Source organism: Ailuropoda melanoleuca, chromosome 1 (assembly GCF_002007445.2).
Source record: "Ailuropoda melanoleuca isolate Jingjing chromosome 1, ASM200744v2, whole genome shotgun sequence".
Lineage (NCBI taxonomy): Eukaryota > Metazoa > Chordata > Mammalia > Carnivora > Ursidae > Ailuropoda > Ailuropoda melanoleuca.
The window spans coordinates 189150070-189176309 of NC_048218.1; the positions used below are offsets into that span (position 1 = coordinate 189150070).

The following is a 26240-nucleotide window of genomic DNA, read 5'->3' on the forward strand; positions in this document are numbered from 1 at the left end:
GGTCCTGGTCCCACAGGCAAGGCCGGTGCTGGAGAGGGGCTGGAACAGAGCCTGCAGCTTGAAGGTACAGAGCCAACGGTTGGAATCCGGCTGTTTGAGAGCTAGAAGGAAGCTCGCATCTAATTTCTTCCCAGGAGGGAACACAAACTCGGAGAAGTTAAGTGGCTTACCTGAAAGTCACCCTGGCAGAAAGTAGTAGTGGCAGAGCAAAGATTCGGACCCAGGGGCTTTTCCACTCATTACTGAAGTCTCTGCCCTGCAGCCCAGCGTTAAAGTTGGTCTGGGGTCACGAGGCCACCTCCCTCCCCTTCCTCAGCTCTTCTTCCCCCTTCTCCCTCTGTCCTCACTTTCTCCACCAAGCTCCTGAAGACAGAACAGCACTCTGGAGCCCTCTCCTCTCATTTCCGGGGCCTGTTAGGGCTTCTGTCAGAGCTGCCAGAGACGATGTTCTTGGTGGGATGGTCAAACCTTTGTGCCCCATGGACTTCTGCCTTATGTAATGCTGGTGCTTACAGACTTCCTTTATGACGGGGAGATGAGAAAGAAAGCCTGAAAGGGTGCGGGAGGGAGCACTTCTTTCTCTGCTCTCCTGCCTCCTCGCATAAAGGTTCCAGCTGCCAAGTGTGGTGGGATCTGAGGGCTGCATTTCTCTTCTTTCCTGTTCTTTTCTGGACGTCAGAGAACACAAGAGCTAGAAGCTCCCGGTTGGGGTGGGATAAGCGCACAGCTGCAATTTCCAGGCCCTGAGTTAGAGCTGGCAGTGATTTCTTTTTTTTTTTTTTAATTTAGGAAACCCTGTTGAGAAAGACAGGTTGACATTTGCTGACCCTACGTCTGCAAAATGTCTCCTAGAGCTGTTAGTGGTGTGCGCGTTTACACGTTGAGTGTGTCTTGTGGGCATGTTTGTATGTGAGTGTGTACTGCCATCCCCCGAACAGGCCTCATGCATAACGCCTCAACTGAGACGCTTTTCTTAATGGTTTGAAACACAAATGTTATTGTCTTTGAGTTAAGTGGTTCAATTAACACTGATTGGAAAGAGTGGGATGAACTGGGGAAACATGCAGCCTGTTTGTTAACAGCCTCGGGAATGAACCAGGGGAAGGAGGGAGGGAAGGTGTTGCTGCTGAAAACTGCTTCAAGGAGTGGCCTGGCCCACTCCATGGCTTCAGGGGAGAGCTGCCAGGACCAATTTTTGTTTGGGGGGCAAGAGAGCAGAAAGCTATTAGGAGAGGGGTGGTGTCAGGTTCTCAAGCCATGCGGAGTGTATGCGTACTGTCCCTGCTGCTGTAAGAGATCTTCCGTTCTCCACATTAACTATTCATCACTCTGCCATGAGCTGCCTCCACCCCACCGGCTTAGGGCTACGCACTTGCCCTTAGTGGGGAATCCTTTTTCTGGTTTTCAGAACCTCCTTCCACAGCTGTTTGCCTGGGTGTCTGTCTTTCGGTCTCCCAGAGAACCCATTTGGGAAAGCTGAGCAGGATTGCAGAGCCTTTCAGAGCTTAGAAGCAACCTCAGAGATCTTGGCCCTGTAGTCATTCCTGGGAGTAAATGTGGGGCTTGAACCTTCACCCTTGACAATCTGCTCCCTCTCTGGTCTTTATTTTTTGCAACCATAACAGGTGCAAATCCAGCATCATTTCAACTCCTAGAATTGATCGTTCTTCCCTTTCCATCCCGGTCTTTTACATAAAGTACAGTGGAGGGCTCAGTGATTGATCTGTTGTTCTGTCATGACCCCCAGAAGGTTTCCTCTTTCCACTCTGGGTAAAAGAACAAGGCCTGGCTGCCCCTGCTTTTATCCCACAGCCCTCACTCATTTCCCTGAGCTGCCCCTGTTCCATTCTTCCAGGGCCTCCCAAGGAGGACAGTTTTCTTGTTAGGTGCCACCCTGACACAGGGCCCAGCAGTTTCCCTCTTCTTTCTCTCTCCTCATGGGCCCACTGTGGTCCTAACCACCCACCCCCTCTCAACTTACGGATGAGATCAGAAGACTTGAGGAGCTTGGAGTACCGACATGTCTGTGCAGTAGGATGGCATGATGGTTAACCAGTGGGGACTTAGGAATTGGACTCGCTTTTCCGTTCCAGTGCTGTCACTCGCTGGCTGTGTGGCCTTAGACCTAAGGCATTGAACCTCTTTTTCAGTTTCCTCCTTGTGAAATTGGGGTATTATTAGTAAGTACAGTTACGGGAGGAAAGTCACCAGAGAGCCCAAGGTGTAGGAAGGGAGAGAATGGTCAAGTCAGGGGAGCAGTGGGTCTCTGGTCGGATGTGAACAGGAAAGGTTTCCCAGAGAACACTGCATTCTGTAGCGAGAACTAAGCTCGGACACCCTCCGCTCCAGGCAGATGGCCTCAGGTACCATATGATTGGTCCCATCCGCTTTTCATAAAGAGGCTGAGCCAGGAGCTGGTGCGTGCATGCGTGTGTGTGTGTGTGTGTGTGTGTGTGTGTGTGTGTGTGTGTGTAAGAGGAGTTAACAGAGGGAGATATATACCCAGTTCACCCTCTTCTTTCTCTCCTTTTTCTTTTTGGCATGTGGAGAATTCTGGTTTGAATACCCCTATGGGGAGAAAGAATTTCTGCAAAACCACAGTTTTCTGGTGATCTTACCTCCATTTTTTTATGTCATCTATAGACAGATTGAGTCAGTGTGACCCAGCAGGTCCTAAAGAGTCTCCACACCTGATCATTCCCCTGTTGACCCCCTTCTCCCGACAACCCACCCCTAGAGCCTTTGCTCTCACACCAAGGAAAGCTTCTGTAAGTTTTGCCTTCACTCACTTGAGCAGTTCAGTTACTGTGCCATTATCAGTTAGATCCCTGGTGTTGAACCATCCACACAGAAGACCTTACTACTGTGTAAAATCTGGGGAGTTGGACCCCTAGCAAGTCCTACATGCCCTTGGTTTGTCCAGGGGCTTTGCCATCAGAGCAGTCTATGAAGAAAGCTTACTTTGGTCTCAGGTTCCCAGCTGATTTTTTTTTTTTTTTTTTTTTTTTTTTGGTCCTCCGTCACACCATTTTGCCCTGGTCTTTGGGCCCAAATCCCTCTTCCATTTATCACGTTGCCCACAAATCCACTTTCTATGCTGCTGCCAAGATCCTTCTCTGCATTCCCACAGCCATCTACCTGTGACCCAGCCAGCCTTCCCCAGAGAGTTTCTATAATTACATGAGAGAACCATTGTTCCAAGAAGATAGGCAGAGCTGCCGAGATGAGGGGCTATGAGAGAGGACAGAGCCAAGTCAGCCCTTCTGGGCAGAGGAAGAGTGTCATTTCCTAGATATTTCTAAGCTCTGCCTGGTCTCCATCTGTGAGTTCATGTAAATGGCAGTAGCCTTACTTTTTTGGAAGCCTTGAGTCCAGTAAATATGAAGGAGAAAGGGTCTGGGTTTCCAGAAGGTAGAATGCAGACCCATCCTTCTCTGGTTCTCCCTGCCTCAAGAGCTTCCCACAGGCTCCCAACATAGGGCTTATCTTCTCCAAAGCACTCACCAAATCCTTACACATTGGCATATTGGAACCACAGGACAAGTTTAAGTTTCTGCCCCTGGGTCTGTCTGCCCTTTCTAAAACTTGGGCAAAGGCCCAGAAAGCATGCTTATCACATTTGAGATGAACAAGACTGTGTTCTGTTAGAACAGAAAATCAAGGTTCAAAATTTCTTACAAGTATGCAGAGAGATGGGCTGCATCTTACAATGTGAAATGTAATTTACCAGTTGTGACAAATGCCAAGTCCTGTGTTTAAGTTCAAAAAATCGGTTACACAATTACAATCGGTTACACAATTACAAACGATGGCTTGACAGCAATTCGTTTGAAAATTACCCCAGGGGGTTTTGTTTACTACAAAGTGTACACTAACAACAGTGTGAAGTGAATGATAAAAATTGCATTAATACAGAAATAGTATAGATCGAAGGAGGCAGTTATTCTGCTTTGCTTAAGCAACATCTGGGACATTGTGTTCTGCTCTGAGCTTGGCATCTTTAGAGAGTTCTTGATAGAGAGCATTCCTGGGAAAGGACTGCATGGTACGGATGTGGGATCCAGGTTCAAGGAGTAATGGAAGATGGAAAGAGAGGACACAAAACAATAATACGAATGGTTGTGTCACAGAGGGAGGCAGGGAATGGACATTTTTTTGTGGACTTGTTATTGCTAAGCAGTGTGCTAGTCACTCATAAGTGAGTCATTTCTCATGGAATTCTCAAAGCAGTCCTCCAAGCTAAGAGGTATTTGGGCTCAGAGAACTGTATTTCCCGGGTAGATAAGAGAAAAGGATCAGATTTGTTCCAAATTGCTCCATACTACAAAACTGACACCAGTAGGGGGAAATGCAGGTTGGTGGGTTTCAACTTGAAGGACTTTCCTACGGCAGAATGGACTCTTCTTCGAGTAGAGCGCTTCCTGGTATGGTATATTTTGATAGAAGCTGACCATCTCCCAGAGGTGTGAGGAGGACATCCATCCGCATTGGGGAGGGAGACTGTGATGACCTTTGGCTCGGATGGGGTGTTCTGGAATTCCCTCAGGCTTTCTGAGGGCAGCATCAGGCACAGGAGAGCTGCCTGGCGGGGGCGGGACAAGGCGAGAACCGCCAGCACCCCTTCTGCCCAGGCTCACAGATGATGAGCCATTTATGCCAGCCTTTACCCAGGGCCCCTGTTGGCTAGTCTTGATACCCCGAACAAGCTCTCTTCCTGGCAGCCTGTCAGTCAGGGCTGGATCTGGACCTCCTGCCCTTTCTTATTCCATTGCCACAGCTTGTCTTCCCACCCAGGAATGGGCACGCTGAGGACACTCCATCCCGTCTCCTGTCCCGCGTCTGTGCAGCCTCCTTTGCGGCAGCATCCAGCGAGGGGGGTATCGCCATCCTGGCCCCAGACAGAACTGTCTTCCAAGCCGGGGACGCTGACGAGGCCTGTGTGTGTATCTGCATGCTCACGCTGCAGCCTGATCGATGCCTGTCAGAGCTCAGCATCGGAGTGACAGCCGCATGCCAGGCTGTTTGCTGAACACAACTCGTCCGTCAAGGGAAATCAGACGAAATCCATCTCCTTGTCCAAAGCCTGGCCCGATGGGCTGTGTCTAGAATGCGAGTCTTACATCCCACCCTATTTTGTGCACTGGAAATCATTCCCTCTGGGATTTCAGTGTTACACTGACGGGCCTCCTGGGGCAGGAGAATCACGGTCAAGGAAATGATGCTCGGATACCAGTCCCAGCCCCTACCCTTTAGGAACTTGCAGTTTAGAGCTAGTGGCTACTGGGTGGATAGTGCCGGTCTCATACATATATATGGTTATCTCGACTTGATTGGTATAAAATAGAGCATAAATGAGATGGATTTGATTTAAAATTTTGTGGATGTATTTTGAGTAGGGCATGACCAGATTGCATGGTGTGTTGTAGACAATTGGTAGAGAAGGGTCTCTTTAGAAGGTCTCATTAGAGCGGCAATTATGAGGTTTTAAGGCTTTCAAATTGACAAGGACAAGTGTTGGCAAAAGTTCTGTGTTTGTAAACCATTTGGGGCTGCGAGAATCTCTGTTACCCTGTGTCTTGGCAGTAAGCCAGCCAGCTGCTTCTCTTTCCTCTCCCTAAAGCCTCTTTTATCCCATACAAGCCTGTACCTGAACTTTCCCGAAGACCCTCTCTCTCAGCTACTCCAGCACTTCCATTGCCCAAGGCTGCTGGGTCTTAAGTGAAGAGCTCTCCTGTTTCCCACCTCTGGCAGTGGCCATGCCAGGTAATTCTCTCCCCTTTGCCTGCCCTCCCATCGAGGGTCTGAATGACTCGCAGGTGTAAAAGAAAAATGTCGCAGGAGGCCAGTCACTTTGGAAGGTAATATTTTTTCCCACTAGCTAGAAGACTGAAACAGAAAATTGTTCAAAAGATAGAAGTGGGATGTCTGGATGGTGAGGGAAAGAGGTCAGCCCAGGAGCAGGAGGGTGGAACATAGCAGCCGAGAAAAACGAGGTGTTTTTGCAGGGTGGGAGGTTGAAAAATGGGAGAATGGAAGACTAGGGAGAAGCCAGAGTTTCGGAGTGGCCCCTTGCTGCTGCTGCTGCTGCTGCTGCTGGGGGTCCTCAAAGGGCCTTTCAGACTCCGGAAGGATTCTCTGACACTGCTCCCCCCGGGGTGCAGGGTCGCAGGGTGCCTGAGGGAATCAGCCCCCTGCTTGGGCCACCTCGCCCCACGCTGCCCTACTTGAGCAAGTATAGCTCTCCCCCACCCCAGGCCTGTAGAGCTCAGCAGTCACAGCTTTATTACCCACGCACAGGAACTGCTCTGCAATAAAATAAAATAAACCAAGGTAATGGAAATGACTGGTGCAGAGGGCAACCCCCAGAGAGCTGGGCCCGCTGCTGCCCCTCTTCCCTGCACCGGTGATCACCATTAAGGCTGCCGTCAGTAAGTCAGCTGCAGTCCCCCGGGCCTCCTTTCCAGGGCTGAGTGAGTGACCCCACGCAGTGGTCAGTCGTAGGAGCGACAGCAGCACGCACACAGCATTCTTGTTCCGCACTCCATAGACCCCTGGCCTCGGGACCTTCTGCACAGCCCTCTCAGGGCAGTAAGACAGGAAATTTCACCCAAGGCAAACCAGGGTAGGCAGGAAAGGAGTTCTGCCCTAAGATGACCCCAAGACAAGCCTTTATAGTACCATCTCTGCTGTCCTATACCTGGGGTGAGTGCCTGGGAACAAAGAACCCAGCTGCAAGAGGGAGAGTTGTGGGCCTGTAAATGCCCCAAGGGAGGTAGAGGGAGGCCCAAGCACCTGGCTGACCGTCCTCCCGAGGTACCCACCTCGCACATACATTGTTCTGCACAGCAGATATTTATGCCTTGCACGGAGGTTGGCATTAGCAGTGGTTCAAAGTCTCCAATAATTTTCATTTTGTCACACGGCGTGTCTGGCCCTTTGACCGGAGAGCTTTTAAATTCCTCCTCCCTGGCCCTTCCTTCTCCCTGTCTCCTCCATCGCCAGCTTGATCCAGACTTGATGAGCCTCAGCTTTTCCCCCACACATGAGGCACTAAATCTTGCCTGCCTCCCGACCCACCGTCATTTCCCAAGCTCACCTCCGCCCATGAATGCTTAATTTAAAACTTCTGCTGCCGTGCAGCACTTTGTAATTCTGAGGCCGCTTTCAACAGAAGAAACAAAACAGGCTGATGAATGTACTCAGAAAGGTGAGCAGAAACCCATCCAGCATTGCTGTGATGTGGGGAAAGAGTTTCTTAACCATTTAGTTTAATATGATGGATATCTGCAGTGTAGAGTAATCCTAATAGGACGGAAATCTGCCTGATCTATTGGCCTGCAGGGTGGTTATGAGTTTTAAATGTCCTCATCTCCACAGCAATAAATTCTCTGGGCTTTTCAATTACAAACTTAGTTTTCCATGGGGCAGCTGGAAGGAGTTTGTTTTAGTCAGAGGATTAGAAAGGCAGCTCGAGTTGGGGCTGGGAGGCAGGCAGGTGCGCCAGGTCTGGCTCATCCTTCATCGTCACCTTCGCTGCCGCCTGTGCTCCCTCCCCGGGCACGTCTGTCAGACCACAGTCTCCCTCATGCTTATCATCTCGGTGTGGCGGGTGGTCCCACCACAGGGATCCAGAGGAGCCCTCTGTGGGGCTCTGCCGTGGCATTCATACTGCAGCCTGCTGGCCTGGTGATGAGGGGATGCCCCAGCCTGACCACCTCCCGAGGCGGGCCCGAGAGGGGGGGTTGCAGCCCGTGGCTCTCCCAGGCAGTCGGGGAGGCAATGATGATGAGTTCCCAGGGCTGGGCTCATGCTGAGCAACCAACGGAAAGTAACTGCAACGAGTCCCAGAAGGTAATGAGCCCAGAACACCGCTAACTGGAGTACTCAGCATGGGCTCATTGGGGAAACGAGCTCAGGCATATCTGTTGGGGGGGGGGGGAATCGAGGCTTTCTTAATGACTTTCTTCCTTTATACTGACACATATCACCTCTTGGCCCAAGAGTGGAGAGGCCAGGGCCAGCAGGAAGACCAAGGACTCTCCGCAGGTCCACTTCCTGGCCTTTCTCGGCAAGCCTTTGTCCCCCACTCCCAGCACCTAGTAGCCTCCTACTCCCTGGGTCAGAGCTTCAGAAAACTCTTAGGCATGTAGGAGTGTGATTCTGCTGGATGTCAGGGAATCGTTCTGCCCGCCGGGTAGTGACAAGAGCCAGGCTCCGCAGTTCGGCAGGACTGGGTTCAAGTTCTGGCTTCTCCACTTACCGGTGACCTTGGGTAAGTTCTTCAGCCTCTCGTAGCCTCCACTTCCTTATCAGGAAACTGAGACTAAAAATAATCACTTCACAAAAAAGCTATGAGGATCAACTACGGCAACATGCATGTTGGAGTACCTAATTCATTGTGTGGTATACAAGCAGGTACTCGGTAGATGTCAATTCCCTTACCCCTTCCGTAGTGAGGAGCTACCAGTCTCCCCTTCAGATGTGGAAGTGGGAACTGCAGAGCCTTCTTGCCCAGAGTGCTCCTGATCCAGCCCATGTGCAGCCTGGCTCCCTGACAGAGCTTGTGTTCAGGGCAGTAGCTGGAAGGGTATAGCCATCACAAGGTGGGTGCTCAGAGCAGGCCTCTGCCCCAGATACGGTGTGCCAGGGACTGTGTTGGGACCAGCAATAAAAGAAAGGCCTTGTTTCTCTGAGATTGTCTTCCTTTCATGTTCTTTGGATCAAACATGCTTAAAAGCAAAGACAGATCAGTGGATAAGTGCCAGCGATTGGCATGTGGGTTTTGTTTTTATTCAGTTCGTGTAACAAACACGTACTGACTTTCTACAGTGCATCAGGTGCCACGCTAGGAGCTGTGAACACCAAAGTCAAGTACTATGTGGCCATGTTTTCTGCCATCAAGGAGTTGTCTGGCTGGCTTAAGAGCTTATCAGGAACCAGAGCACAGGGTGATACATGCTCTGGGACTCACAGGATTCCCTTGGAGCCCAACTAAGAGGTCAGGAAGGAAGACTTCCTGGAGACAGTACTGAGTTTTTAAGGATGAGTAGGCATCAGGCAGACCAAGGGTAGAAGGACATGCTTTCCAGAGATGCTAATGCATCAGTAGGAATTGCATGCAATTGCTGATGTAGTTCAAAAACAGCAATTGCTTAAACAAGATTAAAGTGTACTTCTTTCTCAGGGTGCCTGGATGGCTCAGTCGGTTAAGCATCTGCCTTCAGCTCAGGTCATGATCCCAGGGTCCTGGGATCGAGCCTGGGTTGGGCTCCCTGCTCAGCGGGGACTCTGCTTCTCCCTTTGCTTGCACCTCCCCCTGCTTGTGCTCGCTCTCTGTCTGTCAAGTAAATAAATAAAATCTTTCTTAAGAATTAAAAAATGATGGTGTGCCTGGGTGGCACAGCGGTTAAGCGTCTGCCTTTGGCTCAGGGCGTGATCCCGGCGTTGTGGGATCGAGCCCCACATCAGGCTCCTCTGCTACAAGCCTGCTTCTTCCTCTCCCACTCCCCCTGCTTGTGTTCCCTCTCTCGATGGCTGTCTCTCTCTCTGTCAAGTAAATAAATAAAAAACTTTAAAAAAAAAAAAAAGAATTAAAAAATGAAAAATAAAGGTTACCTCTTTCTTATGAAAAAAGTCCAGAGATAGACAGTCGTGATCTGGTACAGTGACTCTCAGTGTCAACAGAGATATACGTCCCTTCATCCTTCTGCTTAGCTGTTGGCACACATAGATTCCATTCTCATGGTCCAGGGTGCCTGTGGAGCTCCACCCACTCACATCTGCCTTCAGTCAGGACATCAAAAGAAAAGGAAAAAACCCCTGGTGGCAAATGCTCTCAGAGGTCCCATCAAAAATTTCAGCTAGGGGCGCCTGGGTGGCACAGCAGTTAGGCGTCTGCCTTCGGCTCAGGGCATGATCCCGGCGTTGTGGGATCGAGCCCCACATCAGGCTCTTCTGCTATGAGCCTGCTTCTTCCTCTCCCACTCCCCCTGTTTGTGTTCCCTCTCTCGCTGGCTATCTCTATCTCTGTCAAATAAATAAAATCTTTTAAAAAAAATTTTTTTTTCAGCTAAATCTCAGTGGTGTGACCAGTGAGAGGGACAGTCTTTTACCTGGCCACACCAACACCTGGGCTAAAACGATACCTATTACTAAGAAGGAAAGAATGGAAATTATGAGGTCCATGGGAAGTGACATTTCGGTACCTGTTTAGAAAACATCTAGCTCAGTCAGTCCACGTAGTTGGTATAAGAGGGATAAGAAGTGGTAAGACGTGGGGCGCCTGGGTGGCACGGCGGTTAAGCGTCTGCCTTCGGCTCAGGGCGTGATCCCGGCGTTATGGGATCGAGCCCCACATCGGGCTCTTCCGCTATGAGCTTGCTTCTTCCTCTCCCACTCCCCCTGCTTGTGTTCCCTCTCTCGCTGGCTGTCTCTATCTCTGTCGCATAAATAAAAATAAAAAAATCTTTAAAAAAAAAAAGAAGTGGTAAGACGTGAGACTAGAGAAGCAAATCTACATTTCCCTCTTGGTACGAAAGCTCTTGTTCAGCTGAACACAGCAGCTGCCAGAGCTCAGGCCAGGCTGGCCCAGTGGCATCTACCAAGGCAACAGGCTAGGGCTCAGCACCTCCAGTTCAGACCTTTCCCTCTCAAAGGAGAGCACCGGGTGGTTCTGGAAGTCACACAGGCCTTGTGCACTGCCAAGGTTAGGCCCAGGCAAACTGGACTGTATATTGGCCAAAGGCCTGTGATTTTTGGAGAACCAATTTGGTCACTCTGTGACCAAGGCGTACTCAAAACACGTTTCTGTTCTCACCGTCAGCACTGAACCCAGTAAGAAGTGCCAGCGTTATATTGAGTGCTTATGACGTGCCAGACATTGTTCTGTAAGATTCATGTATAATAACTCATTTCAGCCTCACAGTTTCCTTAGGAAGGAGGTATTTGGTTTTACTGCTCCCATGTTAAAGTTTGAAACTGAAGCACGGACTTAAAAATAACTCACCCAGGTTACTAAACAGCAGAGTCCAAATTTGAATCCAGATAGTCTGGCTCCAGAGTTCTCCCTGGTAATCATCGTGGTCTCCTGCCGATGGATGAGCCCCCCCACCCCAATCAGGAGCAGATGTTGGAATTGAGACGGGCAGGTGAAGGTACGACCAGGACAAAGCGCCTTGACTATCTGTTATGCAGGGAACAAGTGACACTCACGCTAACACACCAAGCCTGATGAAGGCCTTTCTCCTCTTTTGACTCCCTTGTCCCCTCCCCTCTTTGCATTCCCACTCTAATTAGCGTGATCCGTTAACGAGCTATGCTATGCTTTTCTGTTTCTTCTCATTCCTGCCGCCCAACCATTGTCACTGTAACAGGACTTCTGTGCATCCTGTTTAGGTTCCTATCCTTCCTGCCTTCCTAAGAATGTACAGAACCCACCCCCTGATCCATCTGTCCCAGATCTATATTAAGAAGGGGCTGCCAGGAGGGGCGCCTGGGTGGCACAGCGGTTAAGCATCTGCCTTCGGCTCAGGGCGTGATCCCGGCGTTGTGGGATCGAGCCCCACATCAGGCTCCTCCGCTATGAGCCTGCTTCTTCCTCTCCTACTCCCCCTGCTTGTGTTCCCTCTCTCGCTGGCTGTCTCTATCTCTGTCGAATAAATAAATAAAGTCTTAAAAAAAAAAAAAAAAGAAGAAGGGGCTGCCAGGGGGCACCTGGGTGGCTCAGTCATTAAGTGTCTGCCTTCGGCTCAGGGCGTGCTCTCAGCATTCTGGGATCGAGCCCCACATCAGGCTCCTCCGCTGAGAGCCTGCTTCTTCCTCTCCCACTCCCCCTGCTTGTGTTCCCTCTCTTGCTGGCTGTCTCTCTCTCTGTCAAATAAATAAATAAAATCTTTTTAAAAGGCGGGGGCTGCCGGGGTGCCTGGGTGGCTCAGCCACTTGAGTATCTGACTCTTTGTTTCAGCATGGGTCATGGGCTCGAAGTCCTGTGATCGAGCCCTGCAGTGGGCTCCACGCTCAGTGCACAGTCTGCCTGAGGGCCTTTCCCTCTCCTTGTGCCTTTCCCTGCCCCCCCTTCTCTCTCTCTCTCTCTCAGAAAGAAAGAAGGGAGGGATGAAGGGTGGGTCTGGACTCTAACCTGTCCCATCACCCTATCTCGCAGGGTCACCCTCTTGAGCTTTTCTTCTGAGCAACTGGCACCTCTTCCTGACCTCTGCTCTGTCACCCCCCACCTCCCTCAGTATCTTCTTGCACCTCCACTGACCTCGGCCCCCCTTTTTGTCCTGAAATTCTACCTCATGCCTGCTTTGACCCTACCAATCACGCATTATTTCCAAAGCATGACCCAAGTCGTTCCATATGCGAGAGCATGTTTGCTCAGCCCCTCCTGGAACTGTCTAGCCCTCAGAGTCGGCGCTCTCCCCTGAACCCCTCTAGTACCTGCTATCTGTACTACCACTCCGTGGTCATGTGTTGCACATGGCATTTTGTCACTAGTCACCATGAGGTCTTCGTCATGTCTTCTCAACTTAATCTTAAGGTCTTTGAAGACAGAAGTTATTTTTTTTTCCGTTTGCATCTGTTGGAATGCCTAATGCAGTGTTTTTCTACTTAATAGATGCCAAATAGCTATTTCTTGGTTGGTTGATTACAATAAGTCCTAGGTCTCTTTACATGTCCTTAATGATTTTTATACATTTCAGTTCCTACAGTGTTTGTCTTTCCATTTTGAAGAATCCTAATCATTTCTGGATGTTCTCACCTCTTTAGTCAGCTCAACTGGGCATCCCTGGTCCTTCTCCAGCCCTGCTGTATCTTTCCAGAGATGCAAGGCCGAATCACAATGATCTCCCATTTCAGGGTACATTGTACTCTATTACAACTGTAACCTGCATTTTCTGCTGCTTGCCTGGACTTGGAAGCTGTCTTTGTTAGGGAAGCTCTGGACAGCAACCAGGAATATAGCCATGTAGAAGGTATTGCCCAGAAACAAGAGAGCCCTGCTGAGCACAGTCTCGCCCAGGAACCCCCTCCAATAAACACCTTCTGGCACTGCCTAGAATCCTGATGCTTGGGCCTGCGATGTGGGGACTAGGGGTGGGTTCAAAAGAAACCAGCAGCAGCCTCATCTGGAGGGCGTAATGTAAAAGCTCATGGATTAACAAGAGCAGTCTAGTTGATTCAGGACATAACATGAGCACTAAAGATGGAGTTGTCAGGGAGAGTGAATCAGGGAAGGCTTCCCGGAAGACAAAAGTGGTGTGGGGGAGTTGCCCCTTGCAAGCCCCTTCACACACTTCTCTCAGCACTCCTGGGCAGAGACTTCATGAAAGGGGGGTTGCCCTAGCATTCCCTTACTGGTAAATGACCAGATGTCTCCCTGAGGGTGCTCTGCACCCCTGCGCCTCCCTTGGCAGCACAGGGGCTGCTGGGCGTCTGGCTCTTGCAGCTGCGATGCAGGGTCAGGCAGCTCACTCAGCAAGCAGATCAGCAGGCGGGGGGCGGAGGGTAGAGGAGATGAGGCTGGCGAGAAGGGAAGGGGAGTATGGTATACTTTGAGAAGGTGCATGATGCTGAGAATCTCTCCTCACAGCACTGCTTATTCTTTCCGTCCTCCCTACAACATCCCTGTGAGCACCTGCCTAAGGTAGAGGATGGTGCTGGCCTTCTCCCCCCCGTTTTTTTGTGCTGTTTCGGACCTGCCCACTGTCCGTTTTCCTGCCCGCTGACTCCAGGCAGCAGCTCAGGAGCAGCGGGCAATTGAGAGCATCTTCGAATAGCAGTAAAAGAAATCCGGGGCACCTGGGTGGCTCAGTCGGTTGAGCGTCCGACTCTTGATTTCAGCTCAGGGCCTGATCTCAGGGTGCTGGGATCGAGCCCGGCATCACATCGGACTCCGTGCTCCGCCGGGAGTCTACTTGAGATTTTCTGATTCTCTCTCTCCCTCTGCCCCTCCTCACCGCACTCACATGCACATTCCCTCTTTCCCTCTCTCTCTCAAATAAATCTTTTTTAAAAAATCAAATTGCTTAAATGATGTTTACACTGAGTGTCAGGGTGGGGGTAGGAGTCTCCAAGTTTCTTTCCAAGGACACTGGCAGAAAGTTTCTCACGGGAGAGGCCTCACTGATGGCAGCGGCTGCAGCCAAGCTGTCTTCTGTCAGAGGAGCCTTGAACAGGCAGGGAGGCTTAGGCAAGGGTCAGGCTCGCTGTGCTTCCTCCAAAATCAAAGGAATTGTCCTTAAAAGCTTAATCGTGACTTCCAGAAATCTTAGCCAAAGATGCTGAGCATCTTCATGTCCTGTCTCCATTTCAGAACCCACCTACGTTGGGGGTAGCACTCCCCATGTAGAGCGGAGAGCAGGTGTCAGCGGAATTCTGCTTAGTACAACTAAACTGGGAGGTGGGGCAAGGCAAATGAGGCCACCCTGACCCCATTTGGGGGAACACAGGATAGCTACTCCCTGCCTGAGAACAGGGCAAAACCAGCCTGAGCAAATAGTAGGGTTGAGGGACCACCCTCTAGCTCCTGGGGCCTCATTAAGCTGAGTTTTATTTGGGACACTTGGTTGAAATGGGAGAGAGAGTAGTAATTGTGATTAATGGCACCTTGGCTCCTGTCAAGAGGAGGGACAGAGAGTCGTGTCAACAACTGAGCTGCTGACCCATCCTACCTCTTGTCCTTTCCTGCCACTAATATTTTTTCCTCTCTTCCCTTTGCTTTCACTCCAGTGGCTTGGAGTACTTTCAGGAGGTAACTACAAGGCCCAGAACAGCATGAGGACCCTGTGCCCTGGGGCGTGGGTAAAGATGGGGAGGAAGACGGTCTCTGGTCTGGGTGTGGAGAAGCAATGGAGGCGAAATGGCTGTGCTGGCCCATGCCCGTTGCTCCTGGGCTTTCCCTGGGCAGAGATGGCTGGGGCCGGTTGCACACTGGGGGGGGGCGTTTGGGAGGGCTTATGGCGTGTGAGAGCTCCACTCTGGCAGGATGAGCAATGCCATATTTTAATTGTCATTAGCAATAAAAAATGAGCAGTGAGGAAACCCAGCCTCAGCTCACAGAAGAGGGCAGGGGCCAGGCTCATTGACCAGGCTATCTGGCCTCTGGCGTGCTGCACGTCTCCCAATCTGGGCTATACACGCTCAGACCCTGTGATGGGTGGCTTTTGCCCATAGGCTTTTCTCTGTATTACAGACAGGCCACAGAGATCACAGGCCCTCCAGGTCATAGCAAGCAAGGATCCAGTTTGCCCACGTGGCAGGAGGGTGAACACGCAACAGCCCTCGCGCACTGGCACTGCTAAACATGAAGACTAGACTATTTCACTGTGTTGAAATAGGTTTGAAACAGAGTTTGGAAGCGTGTGTGAAACACAGGGTCCCTGAAGAGGCCCGAATCTCCTCTCCCCTGTGGCCTGCCCAGGGTGGCGGAGCACTGGGCTGCAGGGGCCAGTAGGCCCACACCAGGCTTCTTGTTGGCAAGTGAAGACGGCTGGATTTTAAGGAAGGATACAAGTGAACACAGGGGCAGGGGCTTAATAAGAGGAGCCCAGAGGAGATAGTACTTCCTTAGCCAAATGAGGAGGGAGGGAAAGAAGAAGGGGTGAGGGTCCCCAGAGTCTGGCGGCTCCTCCTCCATCCTCGCAGTGCCTTTAGCTGTGCCTTCATGCAGTCGATCTGACGTTAATCAGGAGGGATGGGTATTCCATGTTTTTTGTTGAAATTGGTTGCCATTTCTTACACTCAGTGTAATAAAATAAGTAAATTGCCTGGTCCGTAGCTGCAAGTTTATGATTTTTATCTGTTGTAAGTCCTTTTCTCCTTTGGTGCCTTTCTCTGGCCTGTAAGAGGGATTGGTATCTATGTTCCTATTTCTAAGAGACCGGGTGATGGTGAAAGAGAAGGAGCTCCGTGTCCCCTTTCCCCCAGCATAGGACATCTTTTGCCACAAGCTGACAGCTTTTGAGTGGCCCCCATGGCCACAGCTCAGTTCTGAGAACTCTGAAGTGACTGAGCCTGTCCAAGCCCCAGATTCCCTTAAACCCAACAGCAATTGCCTTTCCTTGAAGATTTACCTGGTCTCCTGGAAGGGCCTGACACCTGCCCACACTCGCAAGGGACTTGTAGCCTAAGGCTTTCTCAGCCCTTTGCTCAGATGTTCCCTCAGGCAACTGAGGCTAACCAGGACATATGCCTCCTGGGTTGGAGGACTTACCAGACAGGGTCCGGGGTCCTGTCCTGTCCTCAGAGCTCTTCCTCTGGCTGTCTCATGTCTGCTTTTGCTCTTCACCCCTTCCTTACTGAGGGATGGTGGCCAGGAGTGGTGGGTGTGTAGGAGACCAGAGGGCGGCATCCGCAGCTGCTGCCTGCGCTCATGCCTAGATAAATAGAGGAAGCCATCCTCGCTCCAGTTATATTCAGTACAGGCAAAGCCATGTGCGAAGCAGCCCCTTCTGCTCATGACGTCTGGGAGCCTCTGAGTCATCAGCGCTGGCTGCACTGACCCAAGCCGGTTTCTGCCCCTCTGGGCCCCTACAAGCAGACCTGCAACAGGGACAGCTGTGGAACAGCCCTGTCACCTTAGAGAGGTTCTCGAAATAGGCCTTCTCCAGTCGGTTTGGTGCCACTGGATTTCCCCAAAGGAAATTTCCTTCTCCAGGCTGACTGCCAGTGATCTGGAGAAGCTAGGACCTTTTTACCTTTCATCATCTGCTTACTGAATGCCTTCTGTGTGCCAGTAATAAGATACCGTTAATAAATGCCCATTATAATACTGTAATTAATAGTGGTATGAACAAAGTGCTGTGGGGAAAAGCGTTATTAAGTAAATAATGGAATGGTTTGAGTGAAATCCCATCTGTGCAGAATCTTAATGCATTGGGTAGGAGTTCACAGGTACAGTAATAGGAGGAGCTGTTCTAGCCGTAGGGAATCGTGTGTACCGAGGCCTGGAACAGTGCTTCATGTGTGGAGCTAGAGTTGGTTTGGCATGACTACAGCAAAATAATGAGGGCCAAAATGGTGGAAGGTGAGACCAGTAAGAATCCAGTCGTAAGAAGCTTGTACCTTGCTGTGCTAAGGAATTTGAACTTTAGCAGAGAACAAAGAACGGGTTTCGGCAATGGAAGAAGTGATCAGGTTTGGGTTTTTTGTTAAGTAACAACAGTTACTGAGCATTTACTATATACTAAAGTCTTGAGTGTTTAACTGGAATCAGTTTGTTTATTCTTCAATAAAAACCTTTGAAGTAGGCACCATAATAATGCCGTTTGACGGATAGGAGAAACCTATAACCAGAGAGATTAAATCAGTCACTCAGTGTCACAGCTAGTAAGTAGTTGTGCAAGGCTTGGCCTCAGACGGTCTGACTCCCCAGCCTCTCTATCACGCTGCACTGCCTGTGACGAGCCACGCCGCACGCAGCGTTGTGGAAGGGCCATTAGGGAGACACAAGGCTGGTGGCAGGGATAGCAGTGAAGGGGACTGCTACCCAAAGGTAGGACCTGAATTCAAGGAGTGGCAGTAGGGATAAAGAAAAGGGGAAGGGGGTACCTGGGTGGCGCAGTCGTTAAGCGTCTGCCTTCTGCTCAGGGTGTGATCCCGGCATTCCGGGATCGAGTCCCACATCGGGCTCCTCCGCTGGGAGCCTGCTTCTTCCTCTCCCACTCGCCTGCTGTGTTCCCTCTCTCGCTGGCTGTCTCTCTGTCAAATAAATAAATAAAATCTTTTTAAAAGGGGGGGGGAAGAATTCGGGAGACCTTTCTGAGGTAGGATTAGTGTGACCTGGAGGTTGATTGTGAATGTAAGGGAGCGAAGATGATTCCCAAGCTTCTCCTGCTACCTACTGGGATAAGAAAGGCGGATGGAGGAACGGGTTTTAGAGTGAAGATAGTAGATTCAGGATTGGACTCATTATATTTGAAATTGGTCAGGCGGAGTTGAATTCTGAAGAGAGGTCTGGACTGGAAATAGAAGTCGTGGTGTCCTGTAGTTCCGAGGGTAGTGAAAAATGGGGATTGTACAGCTTAAAATGGCCCCCTGGAGAATATCCACATTCAAGGGGCATGTTGTTGGGAAAGAATTCACAAGTGAAACTAAGAGCAGGAAGAAGAAACCATGATTGGGAACCACAGAGGCCTAAAAAGAAAGTTTAAGAAGGAAGAGGGGTTCTTAGTTCTGTCCGATCATTCACAAGGTCAAAAACAAGGAAATGCGGGAAGAAATCGTTAAAATGACAATTAAGAGGTCCTGAGTGACTTTGAGGTGGTAGTTACATTGGAGTATCGAAGGTGGAGAGCCACCACAGTGGACGGGGAAGGAAAAGGGAGGTGAGCGGAATACTCTGGGCAAGGAGAACCAGGTCAACTGGGTGGACATGACATCAAGGCACAGTTTTCTAGGATGGGCAAGACATTCGTAGGCAAAGAGGTGGATACTGACAGAAAAGGGAATTGGAATGGTGACGGTAAAAGAGAATGACTGATAGATGCCTGGGGAAACGAAAGAGGGTGTGATCTAGAGCCGGTTCGTTTCTTTTTCTGCAAGGTGGAAAGGAAAGTAGTAATTATGAATGGCAACATTAGGACTTTTTGAAGGCGCGGTGTGGGTCCCCATAGAAGCCCTCAGCAGTTCAGGTAAAGAAGCCTGAGAGTCGGGGTCAGCAAAGCAGAGTGCACCTGCTCCGGAGCAAGCATTGGGGTCAGGGAGATACAGGTGCTTGCAAAGGGGGAACTGGTGCTTGAACTTAACCTGATTGAACACCATTCAAATGGTTACTTTCAGAGCAGGTCAGACATTTGATAACCACATGCAGTTATTCCACGGGTCACACACACGCTGATCTGTCCTGACAAGAGGCAGCCATCTTCTTGCCACTAGCTCAGTCCCCACAGGGCTCGGGCACAGCCCAGGGTATTCTGGCTGGCCTTTGGAGAATGCCGCTGTGGCTGCCTCCCCGGCCCAAGCGAAGCTTTGGGGTAAAGAAGGCTGTCTGGAGGCCCCTGGTGAGAGCAGTCTTCACTGCTCTTTTGGGCTGGCACTGCTCCTCTCCAGCCAGGGAGCGTGGGAGGGCTGGGCCGTTCAGGTGTGCCCCACTCTCCGAAGGAATTCCAAAGCTTGCCTCAGGCTCGGCTCAGGCAGCCTGTGGGAACGGGTGCCACCAGTGGTGCCCTGGACAGGGGGCAGCTCAAGGGCCTCCTGATTCAGCTGCGTTCCCTGCACAAACGTCAGGGAAGAGAGATTTAAATCTCCTTCCAGCCTTTAGCCCTGGGTTTTCTTGGGAAGATGAACAATCTCCTTTCCTCATTGTCTGCACCAAAGGAACAGATTGTGTCAGTTTATAAACTGTGTTACCGCTCGCAAAGGCCTGGAGTCAGCAGGTTTGCATTTCCCGGCAGACTCCAAAGACGAGGCTGATGGCCTTGGCTGCTGCCTCTCTGCCTCAGGCGGGACCAGGAGCTGCCCCGCCCCCCACCCCTACCCTGTCATCCCACCCCACATCCACGAGGTATTCAAGGAGAGAGAGAGAGAGAGAAACCCTGAGCTTCTCGCTGAGCCATCTTGCTCAGTGCTCAGGCCTTCCATCAATTTCCAGGAGCTTCTTGGCCCCTCTTGCCACCGTGCCAACCCGGGCCTGATTTCCAGGCATTCCTAGGGCTTTGGCTTGGGCCAGCGCACGGGTGTCAGAGAAGAGGTTTTCTGGAGAACAGTTGGCACTGTGGGCTGGACTTGAAAGAGTCACGTGACGTGGAGGTGCCAAGGGGTTAGGAGCAGAGGCGCTGGGAGGGCCCGGGCCCCGCTGCTCCAGCAAAGACCCGCACTGCCGCCTGCCTCCCCCCAGCCCACTCCCCCCTGGCAGCTGCCGGTGATAAGAGCCGGGAGGCGTCTCGTGGGCACTGCCTCCGCGGCTCCCAGAGCGTTACATTATTAATTGCATCTTGTTAATGTTCATCGTCTCTGAGAGACGTTGGTGTGTCTGCGCGTGCCTGCCAGTGGAGGGGACACGTTGGCTGTGTTAAGCTGCTACTATATTAAGGTGAGGTGTCTCTTCAAGTTCACAGCTCTGGCTGTGGCGGCACAGTGCAGCCTGCGTGCAGCATCAGCGTGGAAAGCCCAGCTCTCCAGGATGGGGCCACCGCTGTGTAGCAGGAAGGAGTCCCAGCGGCAATCTGGTCGCTCTGGATCACTGCTCACATTCTGGCACAGAGCTCTGGTGGGAGGCATGGTGGGGAAGAGGCTGGACTGCCTTTCATCCCCCTCTGCAAGTTTTCCTTCAGGCCCTGAGGGGTCTCATGGGGGTTCCGCGCTTGGCTCTTCTCCCAGTAAGCCATTCTCTCCTCGGCCCCCAGTCATACAGGTACACCACCAGCCCCACAGCCCATCCCCGACTCGGACCTCAGCCACTTCAGAGCTGAGAGAACCTTAAAACCCTGGTTCTGCTCTCATTAGCACGTGAGGAAACTGAGCCTGGAGGGAATGTGACACCCCACCACCCAGATCACAGTTCCAGTGCACAGCTTTTTATTGGCTTTTTCTTTGCTCCTGGGCAGCTTCTTCCCATCCAAGCTTTCCTATCTAGTTCCCAGTTCCAGGCTTCTGCCCAGTGCTTGTTGCTGACGGCTTTGGGGGTGTTTAAAGCAGGCCTGTGGCCAGACAGCAAGTGGAAAGGATAGAGGCTTCTGCCTGTCATTAGGGCCCCTGATGTCACCTCCCCAGAGGCAGCCCTGAGCACTCTGCTGCCTGCCTGCTGGAGGAACTGGTGGCCTGCATAAACCCCACCCCCCTCACCTGTGCCAGAAGTCTTCATTTCCGGGTGCCCCAGGGCAGCGGTGTCCTGTGCTGCTCCAGCCTACCTGGTTTTGCCCATCCTGCCTGAGGCGGCCCACCTCCCCTGAGGAAGGGAGCATCCCCTCAGCTATTTTCCCCAGCATTCCACAGCCTCCCAACCTAGGAGGCTGGCTGAAGCCAGGCATTTCCTGTGCTGCCTGGGGCATCGTTTGGGGAGCTAGGGCCAGTGCACTTTGGGGAGATGGAACCTTTTCTCCATCCTCTTGACACTCAAAGGGAAGGTAGATATATATGTGTGGGGTCTGCCTGCCCTCCCCCATTGCCAATTAATCTCCTCTGTATTGTACCTCCTTTGGCCGCCCTGGGTCACCTCCCAGAGCATGCAGCACCCTGCTGTGTGTTCTGCTCTGTTCAACATTTCCGAGTTTCTTTGCCCTGAGTGTGGGCTGGGGGGTGGGGGTGGCACCCAGCTACCTTATTCAAGCTTGCCTTTCAGTGAAGGCAGTCTAGTGTCTTCTCCCTCCCCTGGCCCACACCTCACCAAGACCCAAAGAAGGCTACAGGAGGACCTATGTCTTTCAGCTTTGCCCCAGACTTGGAAGCAGTAGGCATCCAGTTTGGTTCCTGGATGAGGGGAGGTAGGGAGCTAAATGAACCCCCAGGGCAGTCAGAATTTCCTCTGTGGTCTTTTGGTGACCTTTTAACTGATCTTTCTCCCTTTCTCTCTCCCCCTTTCCCTCCCTCTCTCCTTTCTCTCTCCCCCTCCTTCTCCTTCACGCACACACTTTACATAAGGTTTCAGAATCTGAAGGCCGATTGGCTGGGAAGGGGCAGAACAAGTTGAGAGAGAGGAGTAGTATCTGTAAGACCCTCATCCCCTGCCTTTCACTTCCCTTCCTGTGGCCCCCTGCACCGTTCTTGCCCTGTGCTGTACCCCAGGCCCAGAATATGCCATGCTGCCTAGAGAGGAGGAGGATTCAAACCCCACTGCCTGCCTGATTCAAGTAGTTCCTAAGTTAAGAAGCTGGACAGAATCCAGACAAGGGAAAAGAAGGAGCATTTGGGGGGGGGAGCAGGACAGGGACCGAGTATATTTCTGGAGGCCAAGACACTCCAGCCACTAAGGAGAGGACTATAGGCAGTGACACAAATTCATGGCCATCACACCTTCCCTCCCTCATTCGTTCCCAGCCATGGAGAGTGAGCTCGGGGCTGCTTCAGTTCTCCCCTTTCCTCCTTTCCCTTCTCCCCTTCCTCACCCACCCACTGCTGGGAAGGGCGAGGCCACAGCCCGTCTCGGTGGGCACTGAGGTGTGGGTGTTGCCTGGGCACGGGAGCTCTTCCTCAGTAATTAGGAGACATGCAAATTAACAGCCTGTGCCGTTTGTATTAATTTGGTAAATAAGCCAGAACAATTTCATTAGTGGCACATTAATGTGCTTGGGAGCAGGAGGACGTGTCCCACTGTGAGGCAGCAGGGCCGCCCCAGCCCACAGACAGGCTGAGTCCAGTGTGTCTAGCTGCTCTCCGACTGGGCACAGCTGGCTGGGCTGCACCCGCCCCCCACTTTGGCCCCATGGTAGAGAAAGACGCCCCTCCACTGAGCAGAAAGGCGTCTGCTTGTTCAGCTGGGTTTGGGGACAGTCACATTAGCTCTTCCCACTTGCCTTCCCTCCATTCTGTATTTTGCCTGAGGCCACCAGGGTTTAAGAAACCCAAAGCTTTTCTAGATGGGAGAGAGCTAAGGGGATGGAGCTCAGCCCGAGCAGGGCTGTATTAGGTGAAGGGAAGAGGAAGCAGTTTTATGTTACTTCTTTTGATACATAGGACCCACTTTTCTTTTTATGGAGAAGGAAACTGGCTAGGAGAGAAAAGAGATCCTGACTTCCCAGAATTTCACGGCCAGAACTAGGATTTGAACCCAAGTCTGTCTGACTCCAAGATCCATGCTCTTCCTGCCACTTCACCGCCCAGTCGGTAGACCGAGCTCCGGGGAAGATTGGGAGTGTAGAGCAAGCTTTGTTCCGCTTGGAGCTGACAGTCTAGTTGGAGAGTAAAGACATTGGAAGTGACATAACTACCCTACTACGAAGTAAAGAGTTGATGATGATGATGAAGGATATGTGTATCCAGTACTTTTGTAAGTGCTTGGTATTTTTATATTAGCTCATTTAATCGTAACAAATCCTTGGAGATAGGTAATATTGCAATTCCAATTTTCCAGTAAACAGAACACAGAGCAGATAAGTGACTTGGCAAAGGTGATGCAGTTGGTGGGTGGATTTGAACCGAGGCAGTCTAGCTCCACAGTCTGCTCTGAACTTCCCGTCCCCTCCGTGGCAAAGGGTGGGGGAGCCCGTAGTTTTGGAGAGCAATTCACTTGGGGCTGGATTAGGGAAGCCTTCACAGGAGGGTGGTGTTGAAGCTGGAAGAGCTCAGCTCACAGGGCCTAATTCAGACCTCAGAATCCCCACCCAGTCTGTCTGCCTCGAGCAGGGGGCAAGAGATGCTGGGGGCTGGCCAGACCGGCAGGGGTACACGGTGAGGGCGGCAGCACGCTGTCCCTCAGTGCCCAAGGAGCGAGCGGGGAGTGGCTCTGACCTTTAGGCATCTAGGCTGCCTGCTTCTTCATTCTCCTGCAGCCACTCCACAGGCGGGATGCCACGGCCCTCTTCGTAGTCTCTCAGGAGGCCTTCTCCCCTCAGCGCTGTTGTCCTGGGTCTTAGCTTGGACATGAACATTGAAGAGGGAAATGAAGAGAAGAGCCTCCAGCTGTTCCCTGCTGAGTGTCCACGTGTACACACATTCTGGGATGCCCTCGAGGCCTTATCAGCTCGCATGTGCACACACCAGATGTGCACACACAAATCAGATATTCTGGCAGCCCCTGGTAGTCACCCAAGGCTCGAACTCCCTGGTGTCACATGCCATCATAGGAGGCCTCCCAAGGGAAGCTGTTGAGTCCAAATCTCTCCCTGAAACACTCCAAGCTGCTGAGCAGACAAGTAGCAATATTGTATAGCACTTGGTGAGCTCTCATGGCTGCTTACAATAGGCAGAAAGAACCCAGAAGAGGCTTCTTGTCTGTCTGACCAGGAGCCTCCTGCAGCTCCTGCCTTCAGTTTGAGGCGGACTTGCAGGAGTAGCTCTCCGCGCGTCTCTGTGTGATCAGTCTTCATGGTATACAATTCCACACTTGCGAGTTCACTTACTTAAATTTATTTGTAGCCCCAAATCAGTACTCGGTAATTTCTGATCGTTTGTGGATGCGCAGCGCGGTGAACAGTTGGGGTGTCCAGGGGAGCACCTTCCCAGCTGAGCTTGCAAAAGGTGGTGCTCTGCCTTCTTGTTTCAGCTCTCATACTGTGAACAAATGTCCTTTTCATCGTCTCCTTAGTGCCATGTTTTTCCCTTTCTTTGATGTGTGCTTTTTCTTGGTGATTTTGCAGTTTAAAATGGCCTCCAAGCACAGTGCTGAAGGGCTGTCTAGTGCTCCTAAGTGCAGGAAGGCTGTGATGTGCCTTAGGGAGAAAATACACGTGTTAGAGAAGCTTTTTTCAGGCATGAGTTCTAGTGCTGTTGGCCGTGAGTTCAATGGTAATGAATCATCAGTATATATTAAGTAAGGTGTCTTCAAGCAAAAACATGCACAGAAGAAGGTTATGTATTGGTAAATTGTGACCAGAGTCTTACAGGAACCTAATCCTTTGTTTCCCCCTGGGAGCAGTGGTTCAGGATTCGCTAGTTCAGTGTTCACGGTGACTTTATAGAACATCGCAAATAACGAGAATCAACTGTATCTGTATATCTCTATATGAGTATGTGTTTATATGTATTTTTCAATTAAGAGAAAATATCAGTGCCTCGGTGCCTCAGTCGGTTAAGCCTCTGTCTTGGGCTCAGGTCATGATCTCAGGGTCCTTGGGATGGAGTCAGGCTTCCCGCTTAGCGGGGAGTCTGTTTGAGGATTCTCTTTCCCTCTCCCTCTGCCCCTACCCCCCACACACACACACACAGAGTCTCTCTCTCTCTCAAATAAATAAATCTTTTTTAAAAAAGGAGAGAGAAAATATTAAAAACCCTAGTCTTAAAGTTGATCAGAGAAATAGAACGTATACAGACATTGATCCACAAAATGTTTATAGTCAAGCCACAAATTCCTGGCAGTCAACCTAAGAGAAGCATGATGAACGATGAACACATATACCAGCCTAGGAGCACCATGCTTAACCCTCTGCTTGTTCCCCGTGAAACTCTCCCGGAACTAGAGAAGGGTTAGGACTCTAGTCTTCAAATTGTATTCTGTTTGCCCAGAAGGAGAGACACAGCGCAGGGCTTGGCTAGAAAGGCCACAAGCCAAGAGACACCAGAGTAGCCCCATCCCTTCACTGAGCCCAGCCCACCTTCCCCTGAGTGCCTTTGAGAAATTACCATGTTTCCATCAGCTTAATAAAAGGGGAAGCAGAGACCCCCAAGGCTACAGCTTTATCTCCCTCTATAATCCAAGATGGATTCAGCAGGAGGGCAGTGCCCAAGGCTAGAGATTTCTTTCCTCTGCTGCTGGCTGGGCCCAGGGACTTGTCAAGCCCAAGTAGCAAATCGATTGCAGGCAGGGAGAGGCTGGATAAGTGTGAAGACAGTGCTCACCTGCCCAGAGACTTGGCAGTGTTGACCCCAGGCATGGCTACTAGCCTCTGGTGTCTGCCACTTAGTAGGAGCCCTTGGGAGGCCGGTATCTCGTTGGTAGCCTCTGAGGTGAGGTGTGGATTGGGGGTTTGCTAGGTGGGCTGAGGTCTAAGTGTGGGCACCTTCCAGGGTGAGCATGATTGTACCTGCCTGGGTACTTCATCAACCCACCTCTGAGGTTCTTGCCTCCATCCTAGCAGTCCAGTACCAAGAGGAATGATGCAGGTGGCCGTCAAGCTTCTTGTCACAAACACACTGGCCCAACACAGGCTTCTTGGAACTGGAAGGAGGTCTTATGCCCAAGCAGGGCAGCCATCAGTTTTAGGTAAAGGACACTTGGCTACTAACATGGTGAAAGAGAAGAGGTCCAGGAATGGGGGACCTACCTACCCACCGACAGAGTCAGCTTGGAATGGATCTATAGAGTATCTTTTTTATCTAGCTCTAATAAACTCTTCATGTCTGCTTCTGGGTCACATCTCAACCCCGGCATTATTGAACTTGCATTTCCACTTGAAGGGTTAACTGTAAGCCTTAAGTAGGAAGAGGATGTTCAAGAATAGGGAGAAGCTGCGGCCCTGCCTCCCTGGTCCTGCCCCTTCTTTTTCTCCCTGCTGCCTTCTCTCCACATGCCCAAGCCACTTACGGGGTGTCCTGTCGCCCAGATCACTCGCTGCTCACCTCCCTACCCTTGCCTCTCTAACTCTCTGCCCTAGGCTGCTGCCACAGCCTCCAGCCCAGGCTTCAGAGAATTCCCAGGTATTTAGACA

At 51.2% G+C, this 26240-nt stretch overlaps 1 protein-coding gene across 2 annotated transcripts in view; it reads left to right on the forward strand.

Annotated features, from left to right (window-relative positions):
* The window catches only part of SND1 (staphylococcal nuclease and tudor domain containing 1), a 412648-nt gene that overhangs the window by 366239 nt on the left and 20169 nt on the right, over positions 1-26240 (forward strand). The window lies entirely within an intron of this gene.